Source organism: Sinocyclocheilus grahami, unplaced genomic scaffold, assembly GCF_001515645.1.
Source record: "Sinocyclocheilus grahami isolate Dianchi unplaced genomic scaffold, SAMN03320097.WGS_v1.1 scaffold1389.1, whole genome shotgun sequence".
In the NCBI taxonomy this organism is placed as follows: domain Eukaryota; kingdom Metazoa; phylum Chordata; class Actinopteri; order Cypriniformes; family Cyprinidae; genus Sinocyclocheilus; species Sinocyclocheilus grahami.
Genome location: NW_015506568.1, coordinates 68,996 through 92,006, shown reverse-complemented (window position 1 = coordinate 92,006; position 23,011 = coordinate 68,996). Strand labels below are relative to the sequence as shown.

Here is a 23,011-nt window from a genome sequence, read left to right as displayed (position 1 = left end):
TTAGAGTGAATACAATTTGAAATGGTTAAGTTTATTTATTTTTTTTACAGATAGGGTTCAAATAACAGTACGATTTCAGCTTTTTGGCTTGCCCACAAGCTGTTGCTGCCTCATAATTCAGTAGAGTGTTTCACAATAATCATATGTACATTAATAACTTCATATATTTACTGGATTTTGGTAATTGCTGCATATGACAAAAACATTAATGTGTTCTGCTACTCCTATTTTAATTTCTTCAATGTGTTGGGAGTCCCTGCGTATGCGCAATGTGAACGTGTACAGGAGATGGGAGACGACGTAAAAAAATATATGTATTTATATATAAATATAATTAATATAAATTTATATATATATTATATATAAATTTCCCCAATCCCTCTATGTGCCCTAATAATTCTAGACCAATAGGTGGCGGAAGGTTGGTTTAAACAAAACATCACCAGAAGAAGACAACGAACTGAACTTCAGAGTCAGATCGTGTTTGAAATGTGGCCGCAAGATTAGGTAAGTTTTTGGTGATCTACTTATAAACTATATTGTCACAGTGTGTGCTATCGTTTTTGAGGAAAAGAAAAGGCAGATTTTATTAGTTTTTACTGACGAGCATTACTGTAACCGTCAGTTAGCGTACTAGCTAGCCAGTGGCTTACAAGCTAGATTACAAACATCGATCTTCCTCTTTACTGCTAGTTATAACATGAAATAAACGTGAGTAAGCATCATGAAGTATGTTGAGCGATACATTACAACTTAATAAAATTTACCATGTCTTATGTAATCCGCTTTTCAGTATTTAATGTTTCAACAAATGTCATGAAAACAAGTTTTTTTTTCACAACCAGCGTTTAAATGTTTATATTTCAGAAAATTCTTTGGAGTAGAAACTTAATTTAAAATAGTTTTTAAATGTGCGTCAATGCCCAGCACTAATTATAACCATTTTCTTTTCGTATTCTATGTGCTCTTTTTTGGGGACTTGTTTCCACATAGTACATGCTTATTCACATAGGTGCGCTTAATGTAAAATCATACTTTGCAGTTTTGTGAAACCCTGCACAGAATAAGTAGATATTCATTATATTTTATGCTGAATGATTGTGCTTTGAATGATATTAAATATTTTTTTAATAATTGTACAGACATCTGACGTCAATGGGCGATGAACAGCAGTTCTCCACGGCCTTCCACTCTTCCTTGAAATGGACCTTGCTGATTTTTACAAGACAAGTTTTGTAAGTAATTTTGTCTGTTATATTCTGGTTATTTAGTGTAATGCAGACAATTCTTGAGACCTGGCAAGAAAAAATCAGGACACAGAAACAATATAAGATAGAAAGGAATAAACGAAGATGAATGAAGGTCTTGGTTTGGAACGACATGATGATGAGTAATTAATGACAGAATTTTCATTTTTGGGTGAACCCTTTTTAAAGAAGAGTAAGAAACAAATTTTTTTAACACTTTACAAATGTCAAAGCAGCATTTTCAGAATAGATTATTGTATAGCTGGCATACTGTTCAGTTTGTCTTGTCTTTTTGTACAACAGATTGAATGTCTGTTTTATTTTATTTCTGGGATCCATTGCTATGCTCAGTTTGAAAAGGCCTTTATATCTAAACATAATACACAGATATTAATTTGTTTGCTAATGTTTAACCTTAATATGTACTCTTAAAATGTAATAACTTATTTTTGTCATATTGTACTCCTGTTTCTAGGACTATGATGAGTTTTATTTTATTTCTGGGATCCATTGCTATGCTCAGTTTGAAAAGGCCTTTATATCTAAACATAATACACAGATATTAATTTGTTTGCTAATGTTTAACCTTAATATGTACTCTTAAAATGTAATAACTTATTTTTGTCATATTGTACTCCTGTTTCTAGGACTATGATGAAGAAGAGATGTCAGTCGGCCTATTGAGCGTGATCCCTGAGCTGAGGACTCTAGAGCCATACCTAACTCACTGCTTTTAATGCCATGTCTACTGCAATCATTTTTGAAAGTACAATTGTATTGGATGATCTGTAAAATCCTGCCCAAGACATATGCCTGCTCTTTGGACTCATTTATGATATGAAATTATAGTATCCTCCAGTACTGAAGGACACCTTTGATTTAATTCAATGGCTGAACCTAGCATGCAATCTCTGAAAAATCTTCTGATGTAGAAAGATGTCATTGTGGCGTTAGGGTTATAAGTTCATGATTGATCATTATTGATTTAGAAAAAGGTAATTCTAAAAAATGGTAAATCTAGATTTACAAGGTGTCATAAAAGGGATGTTGATGTTTGTTTTGTTTCTATTTATTTCCTGAGTGCAGTATGTGCAATTTTTCTTACAGTGTTAAATTGTTGATTTGATAGCATGCCTAAAAATAATGACTTGAAGTAACATTGTTTTATTAAACAAATAAATGCCCTATTGTTGTGCTAACAATCTGTTTTCTGTCTTTGTATTAACAACTTTAAGTTTTGAGTACAGCTTACTTGAGAAATTTAAGGCAATCAGTTTCCACACATTTGTCTAGTAATGTGAACAAAGCAGACTTGTTAAGAGAACTGTTTTGATTGAGTTCTGTGCACTAAGCTTAACTTACATCTCTAAGTTGGCTGAACTTGTCAAATTGAGTTACCAACATTCACATTTTCTGGTAACCTATACATATACACAAGTTACCTATACAAAGTTACGGTCAGTTTAATTAACTCAAAAATGATAAACTAATTTGCTTGAGAAATTTGAGGCACTCAGTTTCCACAGGTTTTACAAGTAAGTTCAACTCATTATTTTTTAAGGAGAAATAGTTCAACAAATTATAGTTTACCAGTAAATGTAAATCTTGAAGGGATGAGTTTAGGAGAGAAGGGGAGGGTGGGCTCGAGAACCTGAAACAAACAGAGCTGTGAAGTTTGGATCAGTATACAGTAAATGCGTAGACAGAATAATCTGATTGGTTGAGGTATGGCCTTACTCCCAAACTTTAGCTAAATTGTTAACTTCATTGTTAAAGAAAACATGCAACAACACCCTTTTTTATTCAAATGAAATCAAATCATTGATCAAGTGTTGATCAACTGTATACAGAGCCCAAATTAAATACAGAGACACATCCATTACATGAAGGCTGTATGGGAAAATGTATATTCTCTAAGTGCGTACAGTAACACTTTAGTATAGGGACCAATTCTCACTATTAACTAGCTGCTTATTAGCATGCCTATTATTAACATATTGGCTATATATTAGTGCTTGTAAAGCACATATTCTGCATGACCATATTCTACATCCCTAATCTTACCTAATACCTAAGCTAACATCTACCATACTAACTATTAATAAACAGCAAATTAGGAGTTTATTGAGGCAAAAGTCGTAGTTAATGGGTTGTAACTGTAATAGTGAGAATTGAACCTTAAAATAAACTGTGAAAGTACATACTTCTTTTGAGTAAGTAATTATTTTAAAAGTGCTAAGAATGCATTATATATAGTATGAATGTGTGTAGTATGAATTTAATCCTTAAGTTCTTCATTTGTCATGTGACCTGGGCAAGTCGTGGCCTAATGGTTAGAGAGTTGGACTCGTAACCCAAAGGCTGCGGGTTCGAGTCTTGTACCGGCAGGGATTGTTGGTTGGGGGAGTGAATGTACAGCGCTCTCTCCCACCTTCAATACCACGACTGAGGTGCCCTTGAGCAAGGCACCGAACCCCCAACTGCTCCCCGGGCGCCGCAGCAATAATGGCTGCCCACTGCTCCGGGTGTGTGTTCACTGCTGTGTGTGTGTACTTTGGATGGGTTAAATGCAGAGCACTAATTCCAAGTATGGGTCACCATAGTTGGCCACATGTCACGTCACTTTCACTTCACCTATCAGCATCAGTTCTCTCGCTTCACTTCATAAAACCTTTCCTTTGGCCACATGGGATAGTACAGTGCAATACACCATAAGTTCTAGGTCACCTGGGAACTTTTTGCTTACTGTTTAATAAATGCTGAATTTGGACATACTGCTCTTTTGACATACAGTAAGTATGCACATTTTGAATGCAGCTGAAACCTCTTTGGTTAATGCATGTCATCTGACTTTAACATAACATAACATAACATTATGATGTCATTACACAAGGACCAATGAGGTTTGGTATTATTGGCGTGTCACTATATTTAATATTGGCTGTGCATTTGTATTTTGTGTTTGGAACTCTTTTAAATGCCTTTTTTGGAACATGGTCATGCTTTTAAAATGAAATGAGACATCGGTGAGGTCAGGCACTGATGTTACGTGATGGTCCCCGGCTCGCTGCTTCAGTTTATCCCAAATGTCTTTAAAAGTCTGATCTTTCAATGTTGCCTAAAAAAAAATTATATGAAGTTTACTACAATATTAAGTGCCTGAAATGTGAGCTACAGGGCTGTTGTGTATAAATCACCAGATATTAAATATTCTGCATACAGTATAATTCAAGAAGGTCATTACTTGCCATTAAGGTAGAGGTGACACATTACAAGTGTAATGACCACTGAACTCATTTGTCCTACAGCGTTATTCCATCTTCTCACTGCAATCACGTTGAACTGATAGCAGCTCCAGCGATATGTTTTCCAAATAGCCTGACATGTTCATTTGAGTACAATTACTTACACCAGTCAGGTCTGCTGCAGACATTTGTCACAGAGGCATTCGCATTACCGGATTAATTCCTCGCAGTTTGCCTGACATGTATTTTCCCTCCCCGTTCCCTCACTGTGGCACCATTGTAAGCTCTGGACCCTGCAGAAGAGATGAGGCTTCAGGTCTTTTGCCCCTGCAGGTCTCTGTCTTCCTCTGGTCCTGCAAAACAACTGCTGTGGGCTTCTGGATCCTCCCAGTGGCACCTGACGGATCGATCTGGCTCCGGATGCCCTGCCTTTGGTTGGTTAAACTAGTGTGTGCCCTTTAGCTATTATGGCAATAGCTTCTTAATGAACCTCGCCCTGTAGGGGGAAGAGATTAATAGTATTGGCGACTGTGCATTACTTCAGCCTGCTCTCACAGAGCTGATACCATTCTTAAACTCAGAACACGCAGAAGAGTTTAAGGGAAGGTTGAGTGCTCACATTCTAATCATCTGGACAAATGCACTGCTGCAGGCCAAGGGTCTAATAGGGAAAGTTGCAGGCTATTAGTGCCAAGAGAGAGGGTTTTAGATAAGCAGTTTGCACTAGAAGGTGCCATGGAGTGACCGTCCCAACTTGGATCAGCGCCACAATGTCCCTTCAATCAGCACCCTGTAGGCAGGTTAATGATGGGAAAGGAGGGCCGTCATAATGAACATTGCTGGCAGTGATGAGGAGCAATGCACAATGGCGTCCTTGTAGGTCTAGAGAGGGAGAAACCAGGGTACAAAGCTCTCGGACCTGCACCCCGGAGATGGGAAAATGCATTGTGACTGAATTGAAAAATAGTAGTTTGAGAAAGTACAACCATGCCATATGGCAAATTAACTTACTTTTTAAAATTAACTTACTAAATAATAAAAAAAATTAATAATTAATAATTAAATAAATGCATAAACAAATGATTAACTAAAAAAAAAATTTTTTATAATAATAATAATAAGGTCACACAAGGTCAGTAGTCCTTAAGAGCAAGCAGTAAGTGATTGAACATGGAGAATCTAAAATGAATTATGAAATGAGTCTAAAATAATTTCAATATTTACTTTGTTTGATGAAGTCATGGTGTTGGTTACTGTTTACTTTGCTTTTATCCATGCATGACTGGACTTGATTTTCTGAGCATAACTTCTGTTCTTTCACAGAAATCATTCAAGAGTCGCTGAGCATGGGAAAGGAACTGAGTGCATATCTCTGTGAAAGCAGTGGTTAATCAAAGGACTTTTCCAGGAAGGTTTGATCAATCTTTCCAATGTAGCATTAAATGATTATAGTAGAAATACAATCACATGCAATGTTGCAGTGTCAGTAGTTTACTACAAGCCAAACAGCAATGGCAAATCTGTGCCAAATGAAACACGCTGTCATTAACCAATAGTGAAAGTCTTGTGAAAGCTTAGGGATAACTAGCAACTTATCAGTTAGTTAGCTGGTTGCTCTTCATTAAATTGTATATTCCAATGTGTCTATTCAGCATATGGACATAGATGAAATGCTTTTGAGCTCATATGTAGACATTCTCAAGAGGACTTGAAAGCAGCAGGAGAAGGAAAGGAAATAATTAGAGATGTCTGATCTTTGCCGTCTGACATCTGTGTAACATTCAACATCGATCTGAGGCAGCTTCACTGAACACATCAGACTGTGTCTGCGTTTATATCGGCTGTGTTTAATTCTGATGATGTAATAGTTTTAGATGGGTTTGTTGACTTTGCTGTTGTCTGAACAAACATAATTGTAAGCTGGCAGTCTGACTTTTGTGTCATACTGCACTGATAGAGCAGCTGAAATAAAGCACCTTGGACATTTTATCTGACAGTTAAACATAAAAACAATAACTGTGTTTTTTTATGTCTGTCAACTCAGGGCAAACAAAAGTGCACACTTACTGTAGCTCTTCTCTGTCAGCAGTGGTATCACAAATTAAGCTTTAGTTTCTTTGGTATTGTCCAGCTAATACACATGCATGTTCAAGAGTAAACAAACATGCAATGCCTCAGTCTCTTTTAAATGTGAGACTACAGCCACCAAATTCAGCATTTTCCTCTTTTATTGTATATGATAAGATGACCATACGTGCCATTTTCTGGGGACACGCTCTGGCCAGGATTTCTATATTGCCTAATATAACCAGGTTTTGGCTGTTTGCGCTGCACAGATCGATCTTTGTATGACATCTAAGTACTGTGAGGGTTATAGAGAGCAGAGCAGACGGCTCCTTATGTTTTCGAATCACTCTCGAAAGAGTCATGCAAAGTAAGAAAAAGAGAAGAACATGTTCAGAAATACAGTGATTTTCTAGAATATAAGATTGATAGGTAATACAGTTTGTTGATGAATTCATAAACAACACATTCAGATTGGACTTGCCTTTTATTACACACACTTTGTATCACATTTACAGCAGCTCAAACAGAGGCATGAAGGTGGAAAGAACAATGCACAGAAAGAAAGAGAAGAACATATACAGAAATACAATGATTTCCATGGTTAAAGGTTGATGCTGGAATCCAGCATCAGTTAATACAGTATTCATATAAACCCTTGAGATTTGACTTACGTTTTATTGCTGTCATTTGACATTTTTCACCAAGTTTGCCATTGTTACTGCTCAAACCATAACATGATGAAAATAATCAAGCAAAGAAAGAAACAGAGAAAAAACATTTTCAGAAATACACTAGATTTCCTCCTTCCCTTAATGTGCTTAAAATACACCTGCAGAACACACAATATCGGATACAATAATCCAGTTTGTTTACACTTATTTGAATTTTTAAGTACTGAATGAAATATAATATATATCTTGCCTTTTCCATTAACTGAGCTTGTTGCAATGCATTTTAGGATGCAGCTGAAATGAGGTGTCTTAGGAGGCAGCATCATTCAAATGCATGAGCTTGCCCACAGTACCAAAAAATTCTGCCTCTGCAGGCGGCGAACTCGTTTTTGGAACTTTCCGTTGCATTAATTGATTTTATTGATGTAGAGTATTGATGTACAACAGTACTGTTCAGGTATTAATGAATTTGATCTAATTGCTTAACACCTAATCACCTCTGATCTAAGAGCACAGAATAGCAATTGCACACATCAGTACAGAAGCTGAAACACTCTGGCCAGTCTTTTCAATGTACAGCTGCTTATCCTCATTGAGATTCAGAGATTCGCACGTCTCGGTCCAAGGTCTTGATTCTCATTTCAGAGCTGTTGTTTGATTTCATTCATACTTTTATGAACTCTGTGTAAAAAAAAAAGCAGTGCATATTAATATGTTAATTTACTAGACAGTTCTCTGGAATACTTGATTTGTTTAGTTGATCACTGCATTATCAAGTGTTTTTGCATAATGACACAAAACTGTATAATTTCTTGCAGTACCAGACAAGAAATAAAAAAATTGCTTCATGTGTCTTGTGCAACTCATTTTATCTTTGTGCATGATAAAAAATAATTAAGACCTAAATCAGAATTGCATGTCTTCATTAATTGATTTGTTTGGTAAGTAGCATTCATCAGCAGGATATTACATAGCCAGCTGACCATTATCACAAAATAATGTCAGTATTAGCTACATTTTAAATGAAATGTTTTTGCAACAATGACAGCATCATTTTCTCATTTCTTGGCACTTTCGCCAACTAGAATAAAAAGCCAGGCAAAATTGGTTCTTCTCTTAAAAGCCAGGCAAAAATAGTTCTTGTTTTTTTTTCTCAAGGAACTGTGGTTAATATTTAGCACCAAAAATGCACACTTAAAAAAAACCTTTATTTTTCTTGTCCTTTGCACATTGCGTCACATAAGGGTGTTGCTAGGTAACAAGAAAGTGAGGTGCACACAGTAAACACTGAACAAAGGAATTAGCTAACAAAATGTATTTCTATTGTATCTCTCAAAAAGAAAAAAAGAGATGCCGATGAGCCAACAAACAAGAGCTTATCTCGCTAGGCTCTCTTTTATCATGTTTTGATTTTTGTTTTGTGTAATGATTCATTCGAATTGACCAATAATGATTGACACTTCACTTGGCATGAGGACATTTTAATTGTTTAGTGTACAATGGATTTATGTATTTGTACCACAAAATATGTATTTTTTTTATCAGAAATAGTCACTCTTCATAACAGACCACATGACTGACACCTACACTGGTCATATTTAGTTAATTCTGCTGTTGTCATACTCTTATGCACATTTATATTGACCCATTATTTTATTGCCCTCAGCCTTCTTAAAAAAAACACACATTGTACCCAGACCTTGTCTTCCCCACCCTTACTCCTCCTCACCTGTTAGTGTTCATTCAGATTGCATTGGCATACTGATCTGCCTTTTTCACCCCATCAACAGACACCGGCACATACGTATAGATCAGTCTCAGCTTTGGATATAAGGCTTGTCTGAAATGAAGTGAGGTGGGCGACGGACCCTGAGCTGGTAATTCAGTTCCTCTCAGACCCCATCTGCCCGGGAGGCTGTTTCCATCAAGTGTGTGCTGGTGGCCCTAAAAGAGCTCTGGCGCTCTATCATAGAAGAGGTGAAAATGGAGTGAGAATGTTGTGGCAGAGCTAGTCTAATCTCAGACGCAGAGAAAGAGTGAAATAGACAGTAGTAATAGAACTGAGTGAGTCTTCGGCTGAGAGGAGAATGACTGAGAGAGAGTAAAACACTCTCAAGATTCACTGTATTTGACTTGTGAAAAAATTGGTTAATGGCTAGAAATATCCAGCATGAGGGAAAATGCTTTAAAAACATAACAGTTTTTAACATAATCAACAGTCTAATGTTTGTGACTAATGATATAATTCTACCATTACAATAAAGTGAAGAAATTAAGGGATGGGTCATACTTAATGCTGCTGGACAGTTGCTGTCTTTTTAATGATTTAATTACTTAAAGGATGGAATTCTAGCACAAAAAAGATCTAAATCCATAATGAAGGTGCAGCGCAATGACACATTTAGCTTTAGTTATGTTATTTGAAAAAAATAAATTAAATATATATATAATAGTAAAACATTATATAGAAAACTTCTGCGTGCAAATAAATACATAAATAAATAATTAATACATGAATGAAATACAGCAATTAAGGGGCCAAGCACAGCAGAGGCAGAATGAGGAGCAAGCATGGCAGCGGCCATAAAACCAACCATATCAATTAAAGTAATTAAAGACATTTTAAGATGATGTTTAGTAAAAATGGCAAAAAAAACCCCACAAAAATACAATTTATTTATAACTTTTAACCAGTAGGTGGCAGTTTTACCAATTGTGGTCTGGTCTGTGTGAGGTGATGATGACACACGTTAAGTTTGGTGAAAAAAATGTCAAAGCTTTGCAGCGATACAGCCTCAGATGCAATTTGTCACCATGCTATCAAATCAATTGATGTGGTAAACGAAAACCATTTTGCCTATTGACACAAAATCCAGACCTTTTTTGCTGCCATGGTCTGTAGATGATATGAATTGAATTTGGAGAAAATCGGACCAATGGCCTAGGAGGAGTTTTAAAAATTAGCGGACAGGAAGTTCGGTCGATTATGACTTAATTGGTGTCGATGTTCTCGGCATAATCCAAGGGATATAACAAGTCACATGAAAAGAGGCAAAACTGTTCATAAGCTATTAACATATTTTAAATGTGTGTTATTAATAGCTAATGGCTTCATATAAATGGTTTAGCACTTTTGACCAATAGGTGGTGCTGTTACCGAAATTGACGTGCCGTGGTCATGTGGTGCCGTGACAATGGCACACACAAAGTTTGATGCGAATATGTCAAAGCTTTGCAGAGATACAGCCTGATGGCCAGATGGAGTTTGGCATAACACCTAATCAATTGATGTGGTAAACGAAAACCATTTTGCCTATTGACACAAAATCCAGAACTTTTTTGCTGCCATGGTCTGAAGATGATATGAATTGAATTTGGAGAAAATCGGACCAATGGCCTAGGAGGAGTTTGAAAAATTAGCGGGCAGGAAGTTCGGTCGATTATGACTTAATTGGTGTCGATGTACTCGGCATAATCCAAGGGATATAACAAGTCACATGAAAAGAGGCAAAACTGTTCATAAGCTATTAACATATTTTAAATGTGTGTTATTAATGGCTAATGGCTTCATATAAATGGTTTAGCACTTTTGACCAATAGGTGGTGCTGTTACCGAAATTGACGTGCCGTGGTCATGTGGTGCCGTGACAATGGCACACACAAAGTTTGATGCGAATATGTCAAAGCTTTGCAGAGATACAGCCTGATGGCCAGATGGAGTTTGGCATAACACCTAATGCAAAATTCATAACTTTTTGCCAGCATTTCCTGAAGATGATCTGAGCCAAATTTGAATACAATTAGACATTTAAGATGAGTTCAAAAAAGTGGGTTTTTCTAATAATTCAAAATTGTGAAAAATCTCGACCCATGTAAATGTACATTTTGCTTTCCATTTGACTTGACGTGAGCCGATGAATCAGAGGAAACGTTAAAATTTTGCTTCTAAACATTATAGTTCAAACACTATTAGCAAACATATGAGTGACTATTTGTGACCCTGGACCACAAAACTTAAGTCGCTGGGGTATAGTTGTAGCAATAGCCAAAAATACATTGTATGGGTCAAAATTATTGATTTTTCTTTTATGCCAAAATCATTAGGACATTAAGTAAAGATCATGTTCCATAAATATATTTTGTAAATGTCCTGTAAATATATCAAAACTTCATTTTTGATTAGTAATATGCATTGCTAAGAACTTCATTTGGACAACTTTAAAGGCGATTTTCTCAATATTTAGATTTTTTTGCACCCTCAGATCCCATCTTTATGTCAGATGAGAACTGGTCCCCTGACTGAGACTGGTTTCTCCCAGGTTTCTTGTCTCCATTTCTCTCACTTGATTTGGGTTTGGGTTCCTTGGCTCTCTCACTTTTGGCTTACTTAGTTGGGGTTTAAAAAACACTATTGACACTGACACTATTTAATGGAAACAAAACTTTAACTGAAATGAGCTGGATAAAGACACTAATGTCTTCTGTAGAGCTTATTTGAATTTGTTTCATAATTGATTGACACAGTTGAACATTGACACAGTTACTAAACTGAAGTGAACCAACATAAAACTGATTTGAGCCAAATAACAACACTTCTGATGAATTTTACACAATTTCACTTGAGTCTCACTACAATATCTGTAAACGTACTCAGGTATGTCACATAACGTGCTTGCTTGGATGTTGCTGCTTACTTGCTCTATTCTCTTTCTATGTAATGCACCCAACTCAACTGAACAATGCACACTTCCTGTCAGAGAGGCAGAGAGGGGAAGTGACTTTCTCAGGGATAAGGCCATTTTGTTGATCTTGTGTTCCCTAATACCCACATGCCTTACTCAGCTCCCCACTCTATTCCATTACTGGCAAGTCTCTCTCCTTCTCTCACGGAGTGCTTGCCGAAAACCATCCATCACATCTGGCTCCCCTGAAGCAGTGTTGCTTTAGCTCCTGGTGGGAGAGGAGTTGTGTGATTGACAAGATTAACTATGAGTCTCTTTTCCACACACCCTGCTGAAGCACCATAGAGTGAAAGACAACTGGTCTCTAGTGTCTGTGTCTGTCTCTGTCGGCATCTCTCCTCTTGCGTAGGACACTAATAACGCAAGACTCTCTCTCCACGACTCACTGTAATTTAATAGCTGCTCTTGTGACATACACTATGAATGTTAGGCTAGATCAATGCTGCGACTACACCACAGACAGCATGTGTACCTCAGACCACAGCAAGTTTGATTCCCCTCAGACTACAAACCATTTATCATAAATTAATATTAATATTCCCCTCACAAAACAGCCTACTTGACAGCATCAAGTCTGGCTTTAAAAGCAGATACTCTACAGAGACCACCAAAATATTCTTTATGGAAACTCATTGGTTGGTAAAAGCAAACTCCAAAATAATTTGTCACTATTCAAGTGGACCTGTCTGCTGGCTTTGACCAGTGTTGGGGGTAACACATTACAAATAGCATGAGTTATGTAATCAGATTACTTTTTTCAAGCAACTAGTAAGGTAACAAATTACTGTTTAATTTACAAGAAAATATCTGTTACATTTTCAAATAAGTGACACCACTTATTTTACTTTATTTTTAGAAAGGAAAATTTAAAAGTGAAAAAACAAGTATTAGGGTGAATCAATAAATTATGAATAATTTATTGCCATTGTGTGCATATGTAATCATGTAATCCATAAAATAGTAACTGTAATCTGATTATTAACATTTTAAAATGTAACACTCTAATTACAAGTACTTATTTTTTTGAAATCAGATTACATGATCCAGATTACATGTACATTACATCAGTTACTACCCCAGCACTGCTCACAGGCAGATCTTTCAAGGTTTAATGGAATGGAGGGTGTCTGAGTTACATCAGCTAATCAAGGGGGTGCCTCAAGGTTCTGTGCTTGCCCCTCTTCTTTACTCTATATACAACCTCACTTGGAAAGATAATAAAGGCACTTGGTTTCTCTTACCACTGCTATGCAGATGATACACAGCTTTATCTGTCATTTAAAGCTGATGATCCCACTGTCTCAGCTCCTATCTCTGCCTACCTTTCAGATATCTCACTTTGGATGAAGAAGTGTTGTCTTCATATCAACCTTGCAAAGATGAATCTCCTTGTAATCTGTGAAAACCTACCGCTAACCACAACATCGAAGTTCAGATGGGGTCTACAACACTATCGCCAACCAAAAGCAACTGGGGGTAGGGTTTGATGGCCAACTGAGCTTTACCACCCATATATCAACAGCAGCCCGGTTGTGCAAGTTCAAGCTTTCAATAATCAGGAAAATCAGACCCTTTCTGCCAGAGTATGCTGGGGAGTTTCTCATCCAAGCCCTTGTCATTTTAAGTTTGGGCTACTGCAATGATCTACTGCATGTGTGCCAAAGTCAGTCCATGGAGCCCTATTGAAAAAACCCCCCCAGCATATACAGTTAGGTATGTGTTGAAGCATGGCAGCTGGTTTAAGCTGGTCCTGAGCTGGTCTAAACTGGTCATGTGCTGGTCCTAAGCAACTAGCTCCTGCTCAGGACCAGCTCGCTGTCCTACAGAGTGTAGCTTCAACACCGGCCTGGACGTTTCCAGTAATCCTGAAGACCTTGATTAGCTGGTTCAGGTGTGTTTAATTAGGGTAGGAGATAAACTCTGCAGGACAGTGGCCCTCCAGGAATTAAATTTGACACACCTGATGTCCGGTCTTCAGTTACCCAAAGACAGCCCTTCACCAGCTCACTTCATTGAACAATGTTCCTTCACATCAAGGAACAAAGTCACCCTGCAAAACCTTCACGCTCTGTGCTCCTCTCTGGTGGACATTTTGTCCCCATAACTTGGGGTTTACCAGGAACACACACACACACACAGACAGAGAGAGAGACAGACAGACAGACAGACAGAGATATTACTCTTTCTTTTCTGCATTTCAACTCTCTCTAGCTTGTTTCCTAATTTAGTTTTCTAATGAACCTGGCCTTTCATACTGTGAATATTAGCTTTCTGACAAATTGCTTTTGTTCCTCAATTGTAAGTCACCTTGGATAAAACCTTTTGTTAACTGCATAAATGTAAATGTTTATCTACAGGAGGTGTTTTTTGTTTTTGTTTTTTGTTTGCTAGGGCTTTCTATTCTGGTCAGCACAGTGGTCATGAAAAAGACAGTTTTGACCACTGAATATTGGATTTCTGTCTTTTTACACATTTACAAGGTGTAGCTCGAGAATTTAGCTCCATAATAGCTGATACATTTTCCTGAAATGTATATTGTTTACTTATTTTCATATTCATTCAACAAACTGACTCTGACACAATTATTTTTGCAGACTGTTCTGGCTGTTCCAGAGAAGAAACTTTAGTGACTGGACTTCTTTGAAATTTTAATTGGATATCTCTGCTCTGTGCTTTATCTCCTGCAATATTCTTCAAAACGAGAGGCAGAAGTGAGAAAAGGCAGTGGTGGCATACAAAATTAGAGATGTGCAGCAGAGCCTTGAGGAGCTAATACACACTGCCATGCACCCTTGCACCTGTGAAGATGCATCATATACCAGGCTTATAGGTGCTGTAAGATATTTATTATTTCACCTGATGCTGAAATGTGTGTCCTGAGAAATCACACCTGTCTCTGTGATAGCCCTGGACTGGTAAGCATGCTTGAGATTTTAAAATTAAAGACCAGCTCAACTGAATTTGAATTCACAAAGCAAATGGGACGCAGAGTTACAGTGCACTTCTTAATACTGAGAGCACTTTTTCCTAACTGTCGCAGCTTGACACAGCAGTTCCAAAATGAAATAAACCCACCAAAATGTTCATATATGTCTCAAAATCAATGTCAGTGCCCCTCACTATTTTGTACTAGGAAGTCCAATATGCAAAATGAAACTTAAGTCATGAAGCAATATTTACATTTTACAAAGACGTTTTTACATTACATACGTCCATACAAAATATCTGTATTATAACATACAATCTGGCACAGTTAGAATATTCAACAAAGCCTTTTTCATTTGGCCACAAGTGCTCATCTACATCACACCATATGTCCTTTCTGGTAAAACACCTGGAGAAAAGATCTCTTTTTCATGCCTGATCAGTTTCTGGCAATCTTGTGCAGATTGTCCAGGCATCCAAAAATCATTGCATCTGGTACTAGGAAAACATTATCATATAAATAGTGATCTTATAATTTTTTACCTTTTTTATAATTTTTTACATCATGAGTACAGGAATCATATTAGGCTTTACAATGGTAAGTCGGTCTAGTGATATTGTTCTGAAATCCATTTTATGATCACAGGTGTACCAGGCATGAAGACGATGACAATGCTTTAGAAAACCCAAGTGCAGGAACCACAACAACCCAGATTTTGGAATCCAATATAACTGCTCAATGCTATTTCACGACCAATTTGTATGTATTTTACGAGGTGGCTAATACGCAAGAATTCACACAAACTCATTTGTACGATTTTGTACAATTTGTCTAGACCCTAATGACAAGTAGGTAATTTGTACGAATTTATAAGAATTGGGGAGCACGTAAAATACATACGATTTAGCTAAAATCGTACGACTTCATACAGTGGTGTGAAAAAGTGTTGGCCCCCTTCCTGATTTATTATTTTTTTGCATGTTTGTCACACTTAAAAGATTCAGATCATCAAACAAATTTTAATATTACACAAAGATAATGCAAGTAAATACAAAATGCAGTTTTTAAATTATGATTTCATTTATTAAGGGAAAAAAGCTGTCCAAACCTGCCCGGCCCTACGTGAAAAAGTAATTGCCCCCTAAATCTAATAACTGATCGTGCCACGCTTTGCAGCAACAACTGCAATCAAGTGTTTGCGATAACTGGCAATGAGTCTTTCACGTCGCTGTGGAGGAATTTTGGCCCACTCTTGTTTGCAGAATTGTTTTAATTCAGCCACATTGGAGGGTTTTCGAGGTCCAAATCATGAAGCTGCAAAGCAGCTCCAGACCATCACACTACCACCACCATGTTTGACTGTTGGTATGATGTTCTTTTTATGAAATGCTGTGTTGTTTTTACACCAGATGTAACGGGACAAAGTGAGGCCTGCAGTTCTTTAGATGTTGTTCTGGGTTCTTTTATGACCTCTTGGATGAGTTGTCGTTGCGCTCTTGGAGTAATTTTGGTTGGCCGGCAACTCCTGGGAAGGTTCACCATTGTTCCAAGTTTTCTCAATTTGTGGATAATGGCTCTGACCGTGGTTCGCTGGAGTCCCAAAGCCTTAGAAATGGCTTTATAAGCCTTTCCAGACTGATACATGTCAACTGTTTTGTTTCTCATCTGTTCTTGAATTTCTTCAGATTGTGGCATGATATGTTGCTCTTTAAGCATGCTTCACTTTGTCAGACAGGTTCTATTTAAGTGATTTCTTGATTCAACAGGTCTGGCAGTAATCAGGCCTGCGTGTGGCTAGTGAAATTTAACTCCGCTTTCTAAAATAATGTGGTTAATTGCAGTTCTTTCATGATTTAACAGGAGGGGGCAATTAATTTTTCACATAGGGCCGGGTAGTTTTGGACAGCTTTTTTCCCTTAAAGGGGTCATATGATGCTTTTTTAAAGATCATTATTTGCCACCTTGTAAAATATATATACATTGCCATGAGATTGGGCTGAACTGCTCAGTGCATCAACAGAAGTGAAACAGCAGTAAATATTGACTGGGGTAACCCCACGCCAATGACAGAACAGAACTGCAAAACAAAATGACATGAACCAACAAGAGAACAGAACTAATAACAACATAAGACTGTGAACCAATGAAAACATGACATGAGAAATAATTGGGAACAGAAGGTCACATGACTGAAACAATAGTAAAAGTCATGACATAAAAGACATTACTCGACCTGAATTGAAAACATTACGCATGAACAAAATCCTAGACTGTTGTTACAACAGAGTAGTGGTACATTTAATTTTTTTGGTACCTATAAACATATATTCATACCCAGTGTTCGAAATATACTGTGGTCTTTGGGGGAGCCCACTTGATTTTTTTTTATAACGGGGGGTGGGGGGGGGGGGGCTTCAGAAGAATTTGTCAGGCTACAGAAGAATACCATAATTCCTCCGTTCAGTTAGGCCTAAGACATCGAGAGTCACGCAGACCTATAACAACCCAGCCACAACACAATTGTGAATAACATGCCTTACCTTAACACAGAATGGACCAGAGTCCAACGTTTATATTTTTCTACGAATCTTTGAGTTAACATGTACTAAACATGAGTAGAATTTGCACCGCGGCGCCCCCACACCTTGATGCTCATGACAAGAGTAGCATGTATAGTTATCTTTAATAAAGTGAATTAGGTTTAAATCGCCGTCATGCATGAATAAATGATATTTTTGCAATTTTACACATAATAATCCATGATGATCACATTACACAAAACTGAAATTGCATGTCAAAATAACACATTGTCAATATTTTTTGAGACCTCCCAACATTTCACAAATCACGTTTTCAGGGGAGCCCATGTCTTATTAAGGGGAGCCGAGCTCCCCCTAGCTCCCCCATAGTTTGCACCCTGTTCATACCTGCAACAAACTGACAGTTTCAAGAAACATTAGATAACATTAATGATTAAGAACAGCTTACAGTCTATTTTGATGGATGTGATAATTTCATTGACATTTCTAAATTTAGTTTAGATCAATATGTCATTCAAGGGTGGACAAATCTGGTTCTGGATGGAGTTTAGCTCATCCCTAATCAAACACACCTGAAATGTCTAACCTCCGTCTTCAAGATTATTTAAAAATTACAGGTAGATGTAGTCTCATCATTATCTACTTTTCATTCAGAAGAAATAAAAATGACTAAATCACTTTTAAATGATTAAATCTCACTAGCAAAACGACTACATCACACCAAGCTTGAGGTCTACAAGAGGAAGTGTTGTCTGCCTGAAATCTGTGACCTTTTGTGGGGCCATTGCAATGACGAAGCAGCTTCTCTTCTCGGGTGACCCTTTCTGTGACCCTTTTTTCTTTACTGAGAAAAAATGATGCTAATGGACTTGAACGTGTCACCAGTGCAGCAAATTCAGTCACTTCAGGTGTTATAAAGTCTGTAAAACACTCTGCAATGAGCTCATGTCTGCCCTGAAAAAGTTTCAAATGATTCGTTAGGTCACTTTATTTACAGTATTACACACTGCTCTGCTCTCCAAAAAAACTTCACACAGGGATGCCCGTACTAAAAAGTGACCCCATTAAAGTCCCCTAAAATGAGAGACCATTATTCATAAAGGGCAAGAGGCATTCAAGATTCACACTTGTCCTCACCTGCACAAAACTATTCCTATTTTTGTAAATCTCCTTGCTTGATTTCATCTGGTCCTTACAGGGTCTTGGTGAAATTATTAAATAGTGGCTAATTGCATCTGCACTTTCTATTGGGATACACATTATTCATAACCTCTTATTTTGAATTAAATGCTACTTTAAAAAGCAATCAATAGTTTTTTTGTGTAGTGGACAGCAGACTGAGAGCATGCTAACCTTCAAAACCCCCATTCTGACTCATCCATCGCCGTCTGACTCATCACTTGACCGAGTGGAACGTAAATATAATCCAACAATACTTCTTTCCAGAGACCTTGGCATTAGTGTATATAATTGTATAATTTGCATTATGTGTTGTACAGCTGATGTCAGTTAATAAATAATCCTTCTGTTGTTTGTTTTGTGGAACAAGTTTCTTCAATTAATTTGTTTTTATAGAAACAACAGTTTATCTTTCCACGAGATACTCCGCCTCAGCAACATCCAACTGAATTGCTTACATCTTATGCACCATTCATGCCATTTATTTAAATTTTTTTATTCAAAAAATTCTTTCTTGATTGTATGAAAGAGTGCAAATTATCACAACCGTGCAAAGCAGGTGTGCAGTGTACCATATAATACATGTGTAAAATGATGGCTAGAAGTCTAGGAGAATGCTGTCAGAGTGGCTGTGAAAGGCAGCAGTCTTATCAGCTGCGAGTAGAAACTGCTTTGAAGTCTGTTTGATCTAGATTAAATGCTTCTGTACCGTTTGCCAGACTTTAAGAGATCAGACAGCTTAAGACCAGACTGACTGGGCTCTGTGAAGATTGACTTGGCCTTCCTAAGGCATCGGAGTAAATGTCCAGTAAGACTGGCAACTCATAGCCCATGATGAACCGAGCTGAATTCGCCTGCAGTGCAGTGAGTTGCTGTTGCCATACGATGGTAAAAGAGCTGTGTTAGTAAATAAATGTATGTAATAAACCATGCACAGAATTAACAAAAATAGAAGTTTAATAATTTGCAGTGTACTTAATAATAATAATAATAATAATAATAGAATGCATTTTAAGTATGTTAAATTGCTGTAGCTATATTCTTAAAATAAATGAATGAATGAATGAATGAATGAATACATAAATAAATAAATATTGACAATGGTATGGTATACTGACAATATACAGCTCTGAGCATCTGAGATAAAGGCTTCCTGAGATACCAGTCCTGAAGTTTGCCTCGCAGAGGGACAGACTGGTCCTCCTCAATCCACTGAGATCTGAATTGCATTAGCTAGTATTACTCCACAGGATTAAATTACTTGATCAAAGATGCAGTTTAATGCAGACACAATTATGTTCCAGAATCCCTTAATGTTTTATTGGCTTTCTTATTAGAGATTCTGTGTTTGACGAGTGTTGTTTGCTACCGTCATGTTATTGCAGTAGCACGTCAGTGGTACTGGATATTTGATTTAGGACTTATAGGACCTATGGTAATTCTATTGAATAATGAGTACAAACGCATCATAGCTAACAAACTAAATCCGGAAGACTAATTAATGTTTAATTTGATATTCTTAAAGATTACAGTACATTCCTGGATATTCCAAAAAAAATACAAAATTAATGTTGCACAATTGCAAAAGATCAAAGCAATGCTGTTACAATGTTGCCTCGAGGTAACAAACCCATTTGCTGCCCTTTGCAACTACAAATGAGATAGCAAATAAACGTTTATTATTGCAGGGATAATTTTGCATTACCAAAAAAAAAAAAAAAAAAGTGCATGGTGTGGAGATTTTTACTCTGGAAAACCGACCTCATATTTTTTTCATCCAGCAAAATATGCACATGTGTTAGTGATTTATACATGCTACATGCTGAAATGTGTTTGTGAAGCAACAATGTGTGAATTGTTTTAATGATTAGTAAACTGTGGGTCACTTTTATGACATTTTGTCATGTAACATTTAGTGTAAAGTATTTAATGGTTTTTCTTTTCATTTTTTAAACAGTTATTGAGTAATTTAAATGAATGAATGAATGAGCCCCTCTAAAAAAAATAATAATATAATTTAGATTTCAATAAATTTAATTTAATTTTGCTTATTTGCATTAGAGGCATGTTACCTTATTATAGTGTCACTCTGAATGTTTTCAGTTTAAGATATTTTATATTGGTTTGGCTTTACTTAAAAGCACAGCCCTGAACAAGGGGCTTTTAATATTACCTTCTATTAGTTATTGCTGTTTAATATCCATGCAAAGAGATAAATAGAGAGAGGATGGATAAGTGAGATTTTAGACCATTTGATCTCCATTCACCCTTAAACTCAATTACCTCCGTGAATCGGTGAGCGAACAGCACCTCAGCTCACGATCCATGCAAAACTCTAATTGCATCACGGAGCAGAGTGAGATCAGCAATCCACTCCCCCCCCCCACCTCTCTTAAAAATGCATATCATCTGTTAAGTCTTCCATACACACTTCACACCAGCTCTCTGATGTTTTTTCAGCACGGCATCTTTCTCTCCCCTATAACTGTTTTGGCCGTCTCTGCCCCCTCTCACAAAAGCACTTTTGGGTTAGTGGCACCTAGCTAATTAAACTCTGTGGTTAATCACACACGCCTGTGCCGCTGGCCAAAAGTAAATTGACAGAGTAAAAGTTTTAAAATAAAGTGAAAAATGCATAAACATGATACTAATTAGCAACGTTTATTTAAGTGCACTTCTTAAAAAGTAATTATGAGCCAGAGAATTGCACTGTTTATGTGCATAAATAATCCAGCCAGCTGGTTACATAGATTACCCGCCGGTCTTCTTGTGTTTGCGCTCTTCTTTCTTCTTTTTGTTCAGCCTTACGAACTGCGAATATCTTGTGGCATGTGTGAATGCATTTTTTGCATTTTTTTGTTGTATTGTGGAGACGCTGTTATTGGTGGTGGCACGTTCTCCATGCACATTGCGCAGTGTGCCAATCAAATGTGAATGCAGCACTGACAGGGTTGACAGCTGAAGATTGTCTGGTGTGCATGGAGGGGATGGATGATGATGGTTATTACCCAGAGGAAGGTCTTACTGTTCAGAGGTTGCTTTTACATACCTTGAGAGACTTAACCCTTGTGTGGTGTTCATATTTTTGTTACTCAGCCAGTGTTCGTGGGTCTGGTGGACCCACTGCATTTTTGGGTTTTTATTCTACACCATTAAAAAAAAAGTTGAAATACTCAACAGATGTTTACTTAATCCCAATTACAAGCAAGCATACTGTATATTGTTGATATTTGCCCTTTACCTTTGTTAGATCACATTTATGAATTAAAGTGCTACAACCTTGTGCGGGAATGGCAGGGGCAGAAACACAAAACTCACACTTACACTCACACTCTCACAGACTATCTCTCTCACACACACATAAACACACATACACATACACATACTAATAGCTGTCCCAGACAGTAGGCGGACAGAGTGAAGGTACACAGGACCTACAATTTCCACTCTTTTATTGCCCCCGGGTGGGGGGGGACCCGAAAAACTTGTAAGGAAATTAAGGGGGTGTGGGGGGTGGGGGGGGGGGGGGGTGTACAGTGTGTGGTCATTAAAAATTTGCTCTGATATATGTTATTCACAGAAAATGAGCCAAGGCCAATAAGTATGAATTTGAAAAAAATAATTAATCATATCATTTTACTTTTGACAAAAAGTGAAAATGGGTCCAACAGACCCGAACACCATACAAGGGTTAATGGAGTGTTGCTTAAATGTTTTAAGCATCAACTTAGTCTCAGATTTTGCTCTAAAGCACCTACTGAATACGTCATCCTCTTTGCTGTCTTCAGGAGCCGTCTGTTTGAAGTGCGTGTGAAAGACCAAGGCGGTGAGCATTGTGGAAAGTGTGACACTTGAAGACACACGATCTGTTCAGGACAGAATTGATTTAGATTTTTCATTGAATTTATTATTTGTATATGTCTACTCAAGTAAGGACTTTAATTTTGAAAAGCAGTCACATAGTTCAAGAAGCAGGAAGTTATGCTATTTCTGGTCTGGATCTTACCCCTGCAAAAGAACTGGATCTCTTAATTAAATACCTGGGTAGAGAATCCTCTGAGCATGCACAGAGACTGAAAGCTGTTCATATCAGAAACCCATTAGCTGCTCTGATAATGACATGGCAGAGACCTGAGGAAGTATATGGTTCTCCAGAAGCCATTGAACAAGCACTTTTTGTCAAGCTCGAAAATTTTCCCAGAGTGACAAACAAGGACCCACAAAAGCTTCGAGATTTAGGAGACCTCCTCACAGAACTAGAAGCTGCTAAGCTTGAAGGATACTTACCGGGTCTAGCATACCTAGACACTTCAAAGGGAGTAAATCCTATTGTGGAGAAACTTCCATATAACATTCAAGAAAAGTGGATGTCATTTGGATCCAGATACAAGCAA

At 37.3% G+C, this 23,011-nt stretch overlaps 2 long non-coding RNA genes across 2 annotated transcripts in view; both read left to right on the top strand.

Moving 5' to 3' along the window:
• LOC107569865 (uncharacterized) overlaps positions 1 to 10,368 on the top strand; it is a 20,416-nt gene extending 10,048 nt beyond the window's left edge. Inside the window, exons 2-3 of the long non-coding RNA XR_001606958.1 lie at positions 3,377 to 3,382; positions 10,359 to 10,368. This is a non-coding gene — a long non-coding RNA (uncharacterized lncRNA). The remainder of the gene's footprint in view (positions 1 to 3,376; positions 3,383 to 10,358) is intronic.
• LOC107569864 (uncharacterized) lies at positions 471 to 1,982 on the top strand. Its single transcript, XR_001606957.1, has 3 exons — positions 471 to 507; positions 1,143 to 1,235; positions 1,895 to 1,982. It is a non-coding gene; the product is annotated as an uncharacterized lncRNA (long non-coding RNA).
• Positions 10,369 to 23,011: the final 12,643 nt, after the last annotated feature.